We start from the raw sequence: 13,056 nt of genomic DNA, 5'->3' as shown, positions 1-13,056 counted from the left end.
CCATTTTCTCCATTTTCAAAAACTTCAAATTCTCAATTTTCCCCAAATCTCCATTTTTGAGGCCAGAAATTACTCAAGAAGTGGCAAAGTAATTGAAATTACTCAAGAGGAAAACTAATTGAAATTGAGAGGTGGCGAAGTAGACGAAGGCGGAACTCGAGAGGTGGCTAGTTGTTCGAACTTCAGGTGACGTCTGGTTGCTCAAGAGGCGGCGAAAATCTCCATTTTCATCTTGCATGTGGCTGATATCTCGAAACTGAGTTCAAGCCCCTTCAAGGTATACAACGTTTTTCATTTCTGAAATTTCTTAATCGAAATTTTTGTTGTTGCATTTTGATAAATTAAAATTTAAATTTTTATTGGTGTATTTGGGAATTTGTATTTAAGGCCACGGAATTACTTTATCTTTGAGTTCGAATTTCATGGTTTTTTCCCTTAAATTTTATTGCAAAAATGTTATATATTGTTGGGCTATGTTTGGTTGAATTTATAGTTGTTTTTGCTTCGATAATATTGGAAAAAAATGCTGTGATTTTCTGGTGTATATTGTGCTCGAAATTTGGGGTGTATATTGTGCTCGGATTTAATGGGTTTCTTTTAGCAGTATTGAATTTTTTTGTTTTTTCTTTTTTGTTTTTTTTTTTATTATTGAAACTTAGTAGTACTGAATATTGTTGGTTTTTTTGGGGAAATTTCATATAAATGCAATTATTTAGTTCTTTGTATTTACGAATTATATTTCTAAATCTTGTTTTTTTGAGTGCTGTTGGAATATATTCTGGTTATATTACTCTATTACTACTAGTTTAGACTTTATATTACTCTAATTTTGTTGAACTTAACGGGCAATATAAAGTCTACTTATATTGCTACTGCTACTGCAATGAAAGCCAGGACTACTTGTTGAATCCTCATGAAGATTTTTTTTGGTGAAATCGATAACACAATCATACATAGAGGGTTGGGTGAATTTTAACTATTTTTAAGTCTTGTTTCTGCATTATGTTAAACATTTTTCAGTTCTGCATTCCTAAGGAAAGTTTGTGAGAATGTTGTAGGTGATTGGTTGTATCCCTGAGTTATTCTCCATGAGTTTGTGGCCTATTTATGGTGTTGTCAAACTTCTTGCACTTTATAAATAGTTGCAATTTTTTGAGTACTTGAATCTTATTTTAATGTTAGCTTATCTGTCACTTGAACTATTAATGTCCAGATTTTTCTGCTAATCATACAAACGAAATGTCAATGAAATGAAGTGTAGGGAATATTTCAAGCGTTAACCCCTAGCTTGAACCCCACTGTGATCATACACTAAAGTACGGTGGCGTCCAAAGGGAAAGAAGATAGAGCAAAAGAGTCGCCAACAAGTTTTAGGAACTTGTAAACCGTTCACGAGGTGAAGGTTACACCCCTTAACGATCCAAGAGATTGTCAACTCCAATAGGTCTGGAACCATGACTGGTAGTTCGGGGATGAAGGTACAAATCCAACCTAAAAGAGATTGAACCTGCCCTAATAATAGGCCTCTACATTATTCTGATCGTATTCATGTGCGCTTTCTGACTAACATACAATCAATAGGTTAACCCTAAACCTGTTTAATCTATGTTGGTTGAATATTAATGCACAAACAAAACTCTTATTGGCGATCACTTGAATTATAATCATATTAACCCTAAACAAGATTTTAATTATCTTATTAATCTTGATTACAAGTACCAATTCCCTTTAAACATGCATAAAAGGTGTGATCAAGCAATAACAATAATATAATCAAGCAACATAATAAATCATAATAAATAATAATAATATTCATGTTAAAGCATAATAATAGCAAGATCCTAGGCATGATACTAACAAGATTAATAACAAACCTTAGCATGTCACTAAACAATAAAGATCAAATATATAGCCCTAACATGATACTAACATGCTATATTAGGAAGAAAATAGGAAGCATCACAGAAATCATAATTATTATATTTGATATTAGAAATTATAGTTTTTACCCTAAACATGATACAAAGAAGATCAAAACGCCCTAACATGACATTAGGAATCATAATAACAACATAAGCATGATTTCTATATTATAATACCAATAAATCAATTAAAGCACTTACTTGGATGTCTCGTACAGTCGTACCTCTTTCAAATAACAAAATACACGAGTTAGTAACTTCAAGGAAAATAATAAACAAACAATTAAATTAAATAATTGAAAGAGATTTGGGACCAAACCCTCATAAATTAAAAACTTTCACGTATAGGGCAAAGGCAACTTCGAATTATGCTAGGTGTTTCTAGTGCTAATGTATATGAGGAATTTTGTTTGTAAAAGGCTAGGCTTAGAAAGAGAGAGGGAATCAAGAATTTCTTAATGAGAGTTTATGAATCAAAACGAAGTTTTTAGAAGACTATTTATAGAGAAAATCAGCCAAAAAGATAAAAATCGAAACAGAATTCTGACGCGCAAAAACAAGGTTAGCGCCAGACGCTGACATTAGCGTCAGGCGCTAACGCTAGCGCTAGGCGCCAAGCTTTGCGTCAGGCGCTAATGCTGGCGTTTGGTGCTAATTAAATTATTGACGCGTTTTCTAAAATCAGATAAAAACTAATCGTACATGAGGATAAAATCGTATTTTCCTCAAAAACATTCTTTTATTCTGATTAAAACTCTAAAAAGTCAACAAAAGTCAATTTATCAATGCTAATTGAATTAGGAATGAAAAGAACCTTCTAGAAGAATCTAGAAGACTAAAACCATTCCTAATTGCATTAGGAATGATAAATCTATATTAGGCCCTCCCCTAGATCATTGGGCCGCATATAAGGCCCAAACCAAGCCCAGTTTAGTAATTTGGCCTTAACTTCCTCAATATTCATCGGAATTGGGCTTATAATAAATCGTTGGAAAGCTCTTTTCAAGCCCTATCCAACTACACTACTATTGGACCCATATCACGGACCAAAAAAACTAGATTGGCTGTTTTATTATAATAGGTTTTCAAAAACAGAGAGAAAAGAAAAGAAATTTAAACTATCCGCAACACTAGACTTTCCACACTTTCACTTCATTCGATTACGATGCGACGTGAAAAGTACTCATCACCGAGTTTGGTTTTGGGGAGACACAAATGGGTGTCTACAGGTAGTTCGGGGATGAATGTACAAATCCAATCTAAAAGAGAAAGAACCTGCCCTAATAATAGGCCTCTACTTTATTCTGATCGTATTTATGTGCGCTTTCTGACTAACATGCAATCAATAGGATTAACCCTAAACTTGTTTTTCTATGTTGGTTGAATTTAATGCACAAATAAATCTATTATCGGCGATCACTTGAATTATAATCATATCAACCTTAACAAGATTATTAATTATCTTATTAAGCGTGATTACAAGTACAAATTTCCTTCAATCATGCATAAAAGGTGTCAAGCAAAAACAACATGATATTCACAAATTATATATAAGTTATCCATCAATTAACAAATAACATGAAATAATTCGTAAATTAACAAATTACGTAAAACAATTCGTAAATTAACAAATCACGTGAAACAATTCACTAATTAACAAATTACGTGAAACAATTAGCTAATCAACAAATTACATTAAATTAAATAATTCGACACAACAACAATCATAATCATAATCATGTTAAAGCATAATGTTAATAGCAAGATCCTAGGCATGATACTAACAAGATTAATAACAAACCCTAGCATGTCACTAAACAATAAAGATAAAATATATATCCCTAATATGATACTAACATAATATTAGGAAAGAAAGTAGGAGGCATCGCAAGAATCACAATTGTCATATTTAATATTATAAATTATAGTTGTTACCCTAAACATGATACTAGGAAGATTAAAATAATAACCTAGACATGATTTCTAGAAATCATAATATCAATAAAACATTTAAAGCACTTACATGGATGCCTCGTATCTCTTTTATGAGTGACATTTATGTCACTCCTAGGATAGTGTTTATGCCTTGTTTTAGCTTGTCTTAGGGTGTTTTGTAGTTGTTTTGTCGGTGTTTTGTAGTTGTTTTGTTCAAATAATGCGTGCATACATGACTCGATGTGTTTTTAATGAAATCGCGTATATTCTTGAATGCTTGCCTTCATTGCGTGTTTGCACCGTTCTCTATACCTTATTGCTTCCCTTGGTGTTTGTGCTTAGGTATTTGAAGTCTTGGATTGCATAGAAGAAGCTAAGGAAGCATGAGAGAAGAATCGAAGAAAGCAAGGTGCAAGGGCGCGCACAATGTGCACGGGCGCGCGGCTGGAGTGTGCGGGCGCGCAGCCCTGTCAGAACCCGCGCAAAAGAGGCGAAATTGCATAATCGAGGCAGAAATTTTTGCGCGGCCTGCGTGCGACCTGTGCGCGAGCGCACACCCAGTGCGCGCGGGCGCATAACTCAGCCAGCAAGACCCAACCCACAAAGGCGCGGGCGCACAGATACCTTGCGCGGGCACACAGATACCGTGCGCGGGCGCACAGCTACCATGCGTGGGCGCATAGCAAGCCCTGTTCAGCGTTTTTTCGCGACTTTCTTTATATTTGCGAGCCTTGTTTTTGTACGGGAGAACTTCATTTTTTCTTTAGATATTTTTCCCTAGTTTTAGGAAAGCTACTCTCTCTTAGGGTTAGATTAGGATTTTCTCTCTCTAGTTTAGGAGTAGTTTTAGAGAGAGAAAGCTTGGATTTCCATGGAGTTTTTGAGAGGTTGAAGAAGCAACTTTGTGGAACTTCTTCTCATCTATTCAATGAGCATTTTCTAACTTTCTCTCATCTTTATTGCTTTGCTTAATTCTTAGTTTTTGCTTTTTGTTTGTTGATTTGAGTAGATTAATTAGTTTGTTTGTTTGATCTTGTTTTATTCTTATTTTACCTTGTTTTCCATGTCTATCTTCATTATGTTAGCTTAGGTCTTGTTCTAGGGAATAGGATGAAGGTTATATTAATGAATTAAATGATTGATTGTTATTAGTATGAAATTGTTTCTTGATTATTGTGTATGGATGATGCTTTTATGGATTAGAATCCTTCTAGCTAATCGATTCTATGCTCTTAATTGTGCTTTCAATCAATTGTGCGAGAGTGAGTTGGTTGAGAGCCCTAAATTCTTCCATACCTTTGCTAGGCTAGTTGCACGGGAGTGAATTAGTTTAGTAGGATAATTAACATGATTAATTGTGCGAGAGTGAGTTAAATGTGTTGATGTTCCTAATCGAGGTCATTTTCATCTAATTGTATGATGTTGTTGAATGCATTGATGTAATTGGATTCCACTTTCCCTAGTTTTAGTTATTTGCTCTTAGTAGTATTTGGTTTAATCTCTCTCTATCTCACAACCTTTCCTACTAGTCTAATTTGCACATAAATATACACTTAGTCTTCGTGGTTCGACCCTTTACTTGCCACTAACTATTTTAGTGTAAGTTTAGGTATTATAAATTTCTAATTTGGTTAGGGTTAGTAGACCAACGACCTACTCTTACCCACGATCAAATTTTGGCGCCGTTGCCGGGGACTAAGGCGTTCATTAGTTTGTGTTGATTAGATTAACTAGGTTCTTGTATATTATTTTATTTTTGTTTGCTTTTCTTTGTTTTTTGTATAAAAATGGCATGCTTATCTTTTCCTCAATTTGATGGTGAACCCTTCTATGCTTACTTTGAAAGACTAGATGGTTTCCTTAGTTACCATGGGTGTTCTCTTAGTGATGCTTGTGGTATAGCTTATTGGGGCATGAATGAGTATACTAGGGTAATGGTTGAGGGAATGAATGGCAGATTTTGTCATTTGTCTATGCATGATGCTTGGAATTTCTTCACATGGCTTGCTAGAGATTCTTATGATAGAGAATCTCATGTTTCTTGTTTTGATTCTCAATGTCAAGATTCTTTTAATTTTTGCATAAATTCTCTTGATACTTCTAATGTGCCTTGTGATGATCAAAATATACAAGTTAACCCCTTTCGCTCTTATGCTCATTGTGATGAGGTTTGTGCTAATTTTGATGATATGCAATTTGATTTTGATCATGAACCTCAACCCAATAACATTGATGCCCAAATTCTCTCTCAAATGCAATATCTCACCCAACAACTCCAAGAGCTTCAAGAGGAACAAAAATTGAGAGAAGTGAGGCTTGCCCAAGTGATGAGTGCTATGATTGATTTAGATGGACGTGAGGCACCTCACTTGGAGTGTGAGAGTGTTGTTGAGGATGATGTGGGGCAAGGGTGTGAAGGTGAGGGGAGATTATCTTGTGATGAGAAGATTTTTGAGGATTTTGATCCTTTTCATTCCCCATTTGAGCTTGAATGCCATCCTTCCCCTTATTCACCCCCTTTGAGAGCTTCCCTTGGTGAGGATGTGAGTGAGCCATCTTCATGTTTGAATGAGGGAGTTCATGAGGATGATGATGGTGAGTTTGAGAAATCAAAAGAGATTGAGAGTCCCTTGAGTGATGGTGGAAGAGTTGTGAATGAAGAAAATGTCAATTTTGAGGATTCCTACCCCCTTCCCCATCTTGATGAGTCTACCTTGCATGTTTGTGACCCTTCTATCCATGAGTCTTTGGACTCATTTGAGTTTAGGGCTAGTATGTTCATTGAAGGTGTAACAAAACATTATAGCCTTTTGAGAGAGTTCATTGGCAATGCTTCATGGGAAAGGGATGAGTTTGAGATAAACATTTATCCTTTCATGCATGGTTTAGAGACTCTAGGCTTTGAGGATCTTAAGGGAGTTGTTGTTCATAGTTGTGATAAAGAGGAGGATGAGGTTATTTCTATTGGAAAGTTTTTGTTTGAGGGAGATTTGAGTCATGAGTGTTCTTTTGAGGATTCTATGATTGATTTTCATGCCCTCATTGGTGATGTGAGGCTATGTGAGACCATTGTTTCTCCTCCCCTTCCTCATGTCCCTTTCTCAAGGAAATTTGACCACATCTCCTACTATCCCATGTTCCTCCCTTCTTTTGTCAAAGAGCCTATTGAGGACCTTCTCTTGTTTGATGAGACTCTTCCTTTTCATCCTCCTATTATTGAGGAAATGGGTGATTGTGCCACCCAAAAAGATTTTGAGGAGGTTTTGCCTTTTTTATTCTTTTCCTTATTTTTCTTCTTCTTTCTCTTCTAATTTTCTAGATTCTTCTTTTGATTTTTCTTCCTTCTTTTGGCATCTTACTCCTCACTTATGTGCAATAATCTTGTTGCATGTCCTCCTCCCGTCATTTACCTACTTGTTATCATATAAAATGTGTAGTAGTGCATTTGATAAGCTCTTGCGTTCGTTGCAATATTGTTTACTAGAGTGGTCTCGCTTGGACGTTAAACAAGCCTTTCTCGGGAAGTAACCCGAGGTTTTTATTGCTTTCATTTTCTTTTTTTTTTTAGATTAGATTTTCTCTCATGGAAATGTTTGTGTGCACCTTGCTAGGTACATAACTTGATATACACTTATGCATTGGTTTGGATCAAGAATTAAGGAAGTTTAATGCCTATTTTTGCTAGCATATGGAAATCGAGATTCAATTCAAGAGGAAATCGTCTTTGAAAGGTTATATTGGTTCATTTGTAGGTAATTACACCCACCAATATCCGGTAATATATTTCCTAACTCTTTCTCTAATGGTTGGTGACTCATTGGACTTGTGTTGGTTTGTTGGATTGATTTCTTTCTTTTCCCCTCCCATGGATTATTTGTTTATATTTGAGTATATTGTCTCACTCAAGCTTGGGGGGAGGGTATTCTATCATGTTTGGTGGGATGTTGATTCATTTATGTCATGCACTTGAGTATATGCATTTCCATGTCTTTTCTTTTATTTTGAAAAATCCAAAAAGATTTTTGTTTACTTTCAAGGTAATTTTGGCAAAATGTGTTTTGTTTGTTCTTATTTTGGACATTTTGTTTTGGGACTTGAATCCTTGAATGTTTTTATTCCTAAGTGGTAAATGTATGCACGGTTTGAGAGTGTCATTGGTTGACTCTGAGATACTATATGCTAAGGTAGTCGGGTTAAGAACTTTTAGGGGTCCTTGAAGCCTTAGTTCACGGGAATGTGGTAAGATGGAGTTGCTCTCTATAGTGGATTTGAAACCCTTGGTTGGTATTTGTTTGGTTATAATCCCTTGTGAGCTTCATTTGTTCTAGCCTTCATCACCTTGTTGAGTGGCAATTTAGGATCCTTGATTATGCATGTCTTAATCCTTGTTTTGACCTCTAGCTCCCAAGAACGTGACCGAGCCCTCTAGGGGAGGAAAAGGGCACCCTTTTCTCATTTTTCTTTATCTTCTTTTTATTTTTTTACAAATTTGGTTTTCTATTTTGCATCGACCTACTTATTGACCAATTTGAGCCTAATGTTTCTCGCTCTTGTTTAAACCGTGTTACAAACCTAATGGCCTCTGTTTACCAACCCTTTTAGTTAGTGAAGCATTGGCATGTGAGGTTTGAGTTTTGAGAGTGTTGAAATTGAACAAGACCTTTTGTGATTTGGTTTACGTACGGTATTGAAAGTTGAGCTTGAAAAGAAAATACAAAAAAAGTTTGAGAAGAAAGATGCAATTCAAGAAAATCAAATGAAGTTTCAAGAAAAAGTCGTCCATAGTTAAAAAAAAAAAGGCAAGGACACCAAATAAGAGCTATATATATATATATATATATATATATATATATATATATATATATATATATATATATATATATATATATATATATTGAAAAAGAAACAAAAAACACAAAAATATTTTAGTTTGGTTTCGTTTTCTTCCCTAGTTTAAGCATTGAGGACAATGCTTCGTTCAAGCTTGGGGGGGAGCGTTACTTCGTTTTTGGTATATATTGTGTTAGTGTTGAATAAGCTTGGGGGAGATGGCTTTATTGGTATTTTTGTTTGATATTTTGTGACTTCTTGAGTTTGTTTTTTAGGGTAGGCCACTCTTTTGCTTCACTTAGGAAATATCACCAAAATTTTTAAATTTTTAACCCGCCTTAACCCTTAGCCTTACGTTACAACCCAATAAAAGACCCTTGGACTTTAGTGGGGTTAGGTCAAAGAACGGTGGAGGGAGATAGACTTCAAGCCTATGGAGAGAGTATGCATAGTTGAGATGTCGGGATTACCTTCTCAAAGTTTTTCATTTCTTTATCTTTTTCCGTTTCCTTCGAGGAATCATGAGAAACTAGCTTAAGGGTTAATTTGAAGCTAGTGCAGAGAACGCGGCCCGATTGGTTGGGGCTAGGGTGGATTAAGTCCTCATTAGTTCTCTATGCTTAGCATATGTTATGTTTCAATCAACCATTGACATCTTGGAACGTGCATACATTTGTCTATATAGAAAGGTTTGCATTCATTGGTGCTTGTTCTTATCTCTTGTCCAAATATGAATTTGTGTTTTCTTTCTCTTTTTACGTTTCTTTTTCCTTTTCATTTTATCGCCTTGCCTTGGTTTTTGTATAGAGTTGTGGGTTAAACTCTTAGGAAACCCTCACGAGAGCACACTCGTCCTCTAGGACGATCTAGGGGTTTAAAGGGCTTGTCTTTAGTTGCTAAAATTGACCGTGATTCCTACGAAAGTGAGTTAGTGTACATTCTCATCTCCTTTTGTGTCTTAGCTTTGCTTGAATAATTCACTCCCTTTCTCTGTCTTGCTCGAGGACGAGCAAAGGTTTAGCTTGGGGGAATTTGATGAGTGACATTTATGTCACTCCTAGGATAGTGTTTATGCCTTGTTTTAGCTTGTCTTAGGGTGTTTTGTAGTTGTTTTGTTGGTGTTTTGTAGTTTTTTTATTCAAATAATGCGTGCATACATGTCTCGATGTGTTTTTAATGAAATCGCGTATATTCTTGAATGCTTGCCTTCATTGCGTGTTTGCACGGTTCCCTATACCTTATTGCTTCCCTTGGTGTTTGTGCTTAGGTATTTGAAGTCTTGGATTGCATAGAAGAAGCCAAGGAAGCATGAGAGAAGAATCTAAGAAAGCAAGGTGCAAGGGCGCGCACAATGTGCACGGGCGCGCGGCTGGAGTGTGCGGGCGCGCAGCCCCGTCAGAACCCGCGCAAAAGAGGCGAAATTGCAGAATCGAGGCAGAAAGTTTTGTGCGGATTGCGTGCGACCTGTGCGCGGGGACACACTCTCTTGCGCGGGCGCACACCCAAGGCGCGCGGGCGCACAACTCAGCCAGCAAGCCCCAACCCACAAAGGCGCGGGCGCACAGCTACCATGTGTAGGAGTTTATATGTACGAATACGGAAAACATGAATCATATTCATATAGCACCTAATCCCAAGATCATGCATAACACATAAAGAATTAGAATTAATACTTTGAAGCGTGATTCCACGTGCGATGGAACAAGAACAAGGGAGACAAAGAACCTCAAGCGTGATTCCTCTACTTGGTCCACATGCACAGATTAAGTCCTCCACTAATGTTAGTTAGTTGCAGTTGAACCCTTCAATTGACCTTCTATGGAGTAGAACAAGCAACGAACAAATCACGAACCACCACGAAGGGAGGAGATGGGCGTGTGGTACAGAGAGAGAGAGAGAGGTTTGGATTACTGGTTGCTTGGTGCACAATTAACTGTTAATTATGTTGTGTATATTACTACCCTAGGCATGGACTTTATTTATAGATCTAATCTCTAAATAAGAGTCCATGACAAAGCCCAAATCCTAACTCTAATCTAACTATACTAGCCCAATCCAATTTATGATTGGTTCCTTGTTCATAAGGCCCATAAATGGGCCTCTAACTTGCTTAACCCAATACCTTTGTTGTGTGACCTCATAGGATCCATTCTAGTGGGCTTTGGACTATTTAGCTAGCCCAAAGGTCAATTATCATAGTCTAGCAACAGATAATGACGACCCAAAAGAACGAACTTATTATCTCCATAATAGTGATCCTTGATATATCTAGTAATTGCACTTATCGAAGACATAACTCCTTCAACCTCCCACTTGTCTGAGACAAGTGCACAATATTCAAATTCCTTAAGTCAATGTGTGTCGATTTGATAATATGATTGCATCTCATGTCGTGATCATATTAATCTACAAATCTTTTCTTGAGAAACTGAGTTAGAATTACAAAACAAATGATTACTTTGTAATCCATTTGAGTACGGCCATACATTTTCTGAATTCTCCCTCCTCAAGGGGCCAAGACACATTCCTAATCAAATAGGTAGACTCAATCCAATCTTGTGGCAACCAAGGCTCCCACTCAAATCATGAGGTAACCAGGAAACACCCTTTATAATCTCCAGTTACGGGAAGACGTTTGAATGTACACAGTTACATCAATCATTGAATGAAATCAATGTTCCACTCATGTCAAAGGAATCCACTATTATATCCGGAAGTTCTATTCTTGAACTTCAAAATAGGTCTATAGTTCGATCATGCATCATTCATGCATACCCATGTGATTGACTGAGCTTCACTACGCTCCTATAGCCCAAGAAACAGCGCTATCCAATCAATCTTACATGTTAGTCCATTCAAAGAGATCATTTATGTCCACTTTAATGACTCTAGACTAGGAACTAAAATAATGTATGGATTTTGTTCACCTGTAGGGTTTCATTCACCAGGTTATTTAAATAAATTAACCTGACGAGCCCATCAATCCATAATTATTTTGGACATTTTATTTAATATTGAAACCACGATTAAATAAGAGAAATGATAAATTTCTGATTAAACATAATTCTGCAAATGAATGTATTACATATGTAACTTATTTTTCTCCAAAAACAGATACAACTTCTAATTACATCATTTGCCTCAATCCAATTGCACTAGTGTGCTTCTCATGCTTAGGCAATGGAAGGGGTTTAGTAAGTGGATCAGAGACATTCTCATCCGTATGAACTTTGCACATCTTGACATCTCCTTTGCCAACAATCTCTCGAATGAGGTAATACTTCCTCTCAACATGTTTGGATTTGAAGTGTAACCTAGGCTCCTTTGATTAAGCAATGGCGCCATTGTTTTCACAATGAAATTCGATTCCATTTTGAGCACTTGGTACAATATCAACCTCAGTTAGGAACTTCTTTATCCAAACTGCTTCCTTAGCTGCTTCAACAGCAGCCAAATACTCTGATTCTGTTGTAGAGTCTGCGACAGTGCTTTGCTTCAAACTCTTCCAGCTCACTACTCCTCCATTCAGACAGAAAATGTATCGAGACTGGGATTTAAAATCATCTCTGTCTGTTTGGAAACTCGCATCCGTATAACCTTTGACAACCAACTCCTCTTCGCCACCATATACTAGAAACATTCCTTTAGTCCTTCTCAAGTACTTAAGGATGTTCTAGGCAGCTGTCCAGTGTGCTTCTTCTGGATTTGCCTGAAATCTGCTACACATGCTTAAAGCATATGAAACATCCGGCCTTGTATAGATCATGGCATACATTATTGACCCTACTGCCGAAGCATAAGGTACAATCGCCATACGTCTCATCTCGTCTGGTGTAACCGGACATTGAGATTTACTGAGCGTAATGCCATGAGACATGGGGAGAAATCCTCTCTTGGATTTTGACATATCGAACTTATCAAGAACCTTATCAATATAAGTCTCTTGACTCAGCCCAATCATCCTTCGAGACCTGTCTCGATGAATCTTGATTCCCAAAATGTACTCGGCGTCACCCAAGTCTTTCATGGAGAAACAACTCTTCAACCAGTCCTTGACTGACTCAAGCATTGGTATGTCGTTCTCCGTGAGGAGTATGTCATCTACATACAAGAATAAGAAAACTATGTTGCTCCCACTGGACTTCTTGTATACACAAGGTTCCTCTTCGCTTTTGAGAAAGCCAAACTGTTTGATTGCTTCATCAAAACGAAGGTTCCAACTCCTTGATGCTTGCTTCAATCCATAAATGGATTTCTGAAGTTTGCATACCTTTCCAGGATTTTCAGGATCTTCAAAACCCTTAGGTTGTGTCATATACACTTCCTCCATCAAGAACCCATTCAAGAAGGCGGTTTTGACATCCATCTG

Source organism: Chenopodium album, chromosome 1, assembly GCF_948465745.1.
Source record: "Chenopodium album chromosome 1, dcCheAlbu1.1, whole genome shotgun sequence".
Classification (NCBI taxonomy): Eukaryota; Viridiplantae; Streptophyta; class Magnoliopsida; order Caryophyllales; family Amaranthaceae; genus Chenopodium; species Chenopodium album.
The sequence above is the reverse complement of the archived record's forward strand: the minus strand, read 5'-3'. Positions refer to the sequence as shown.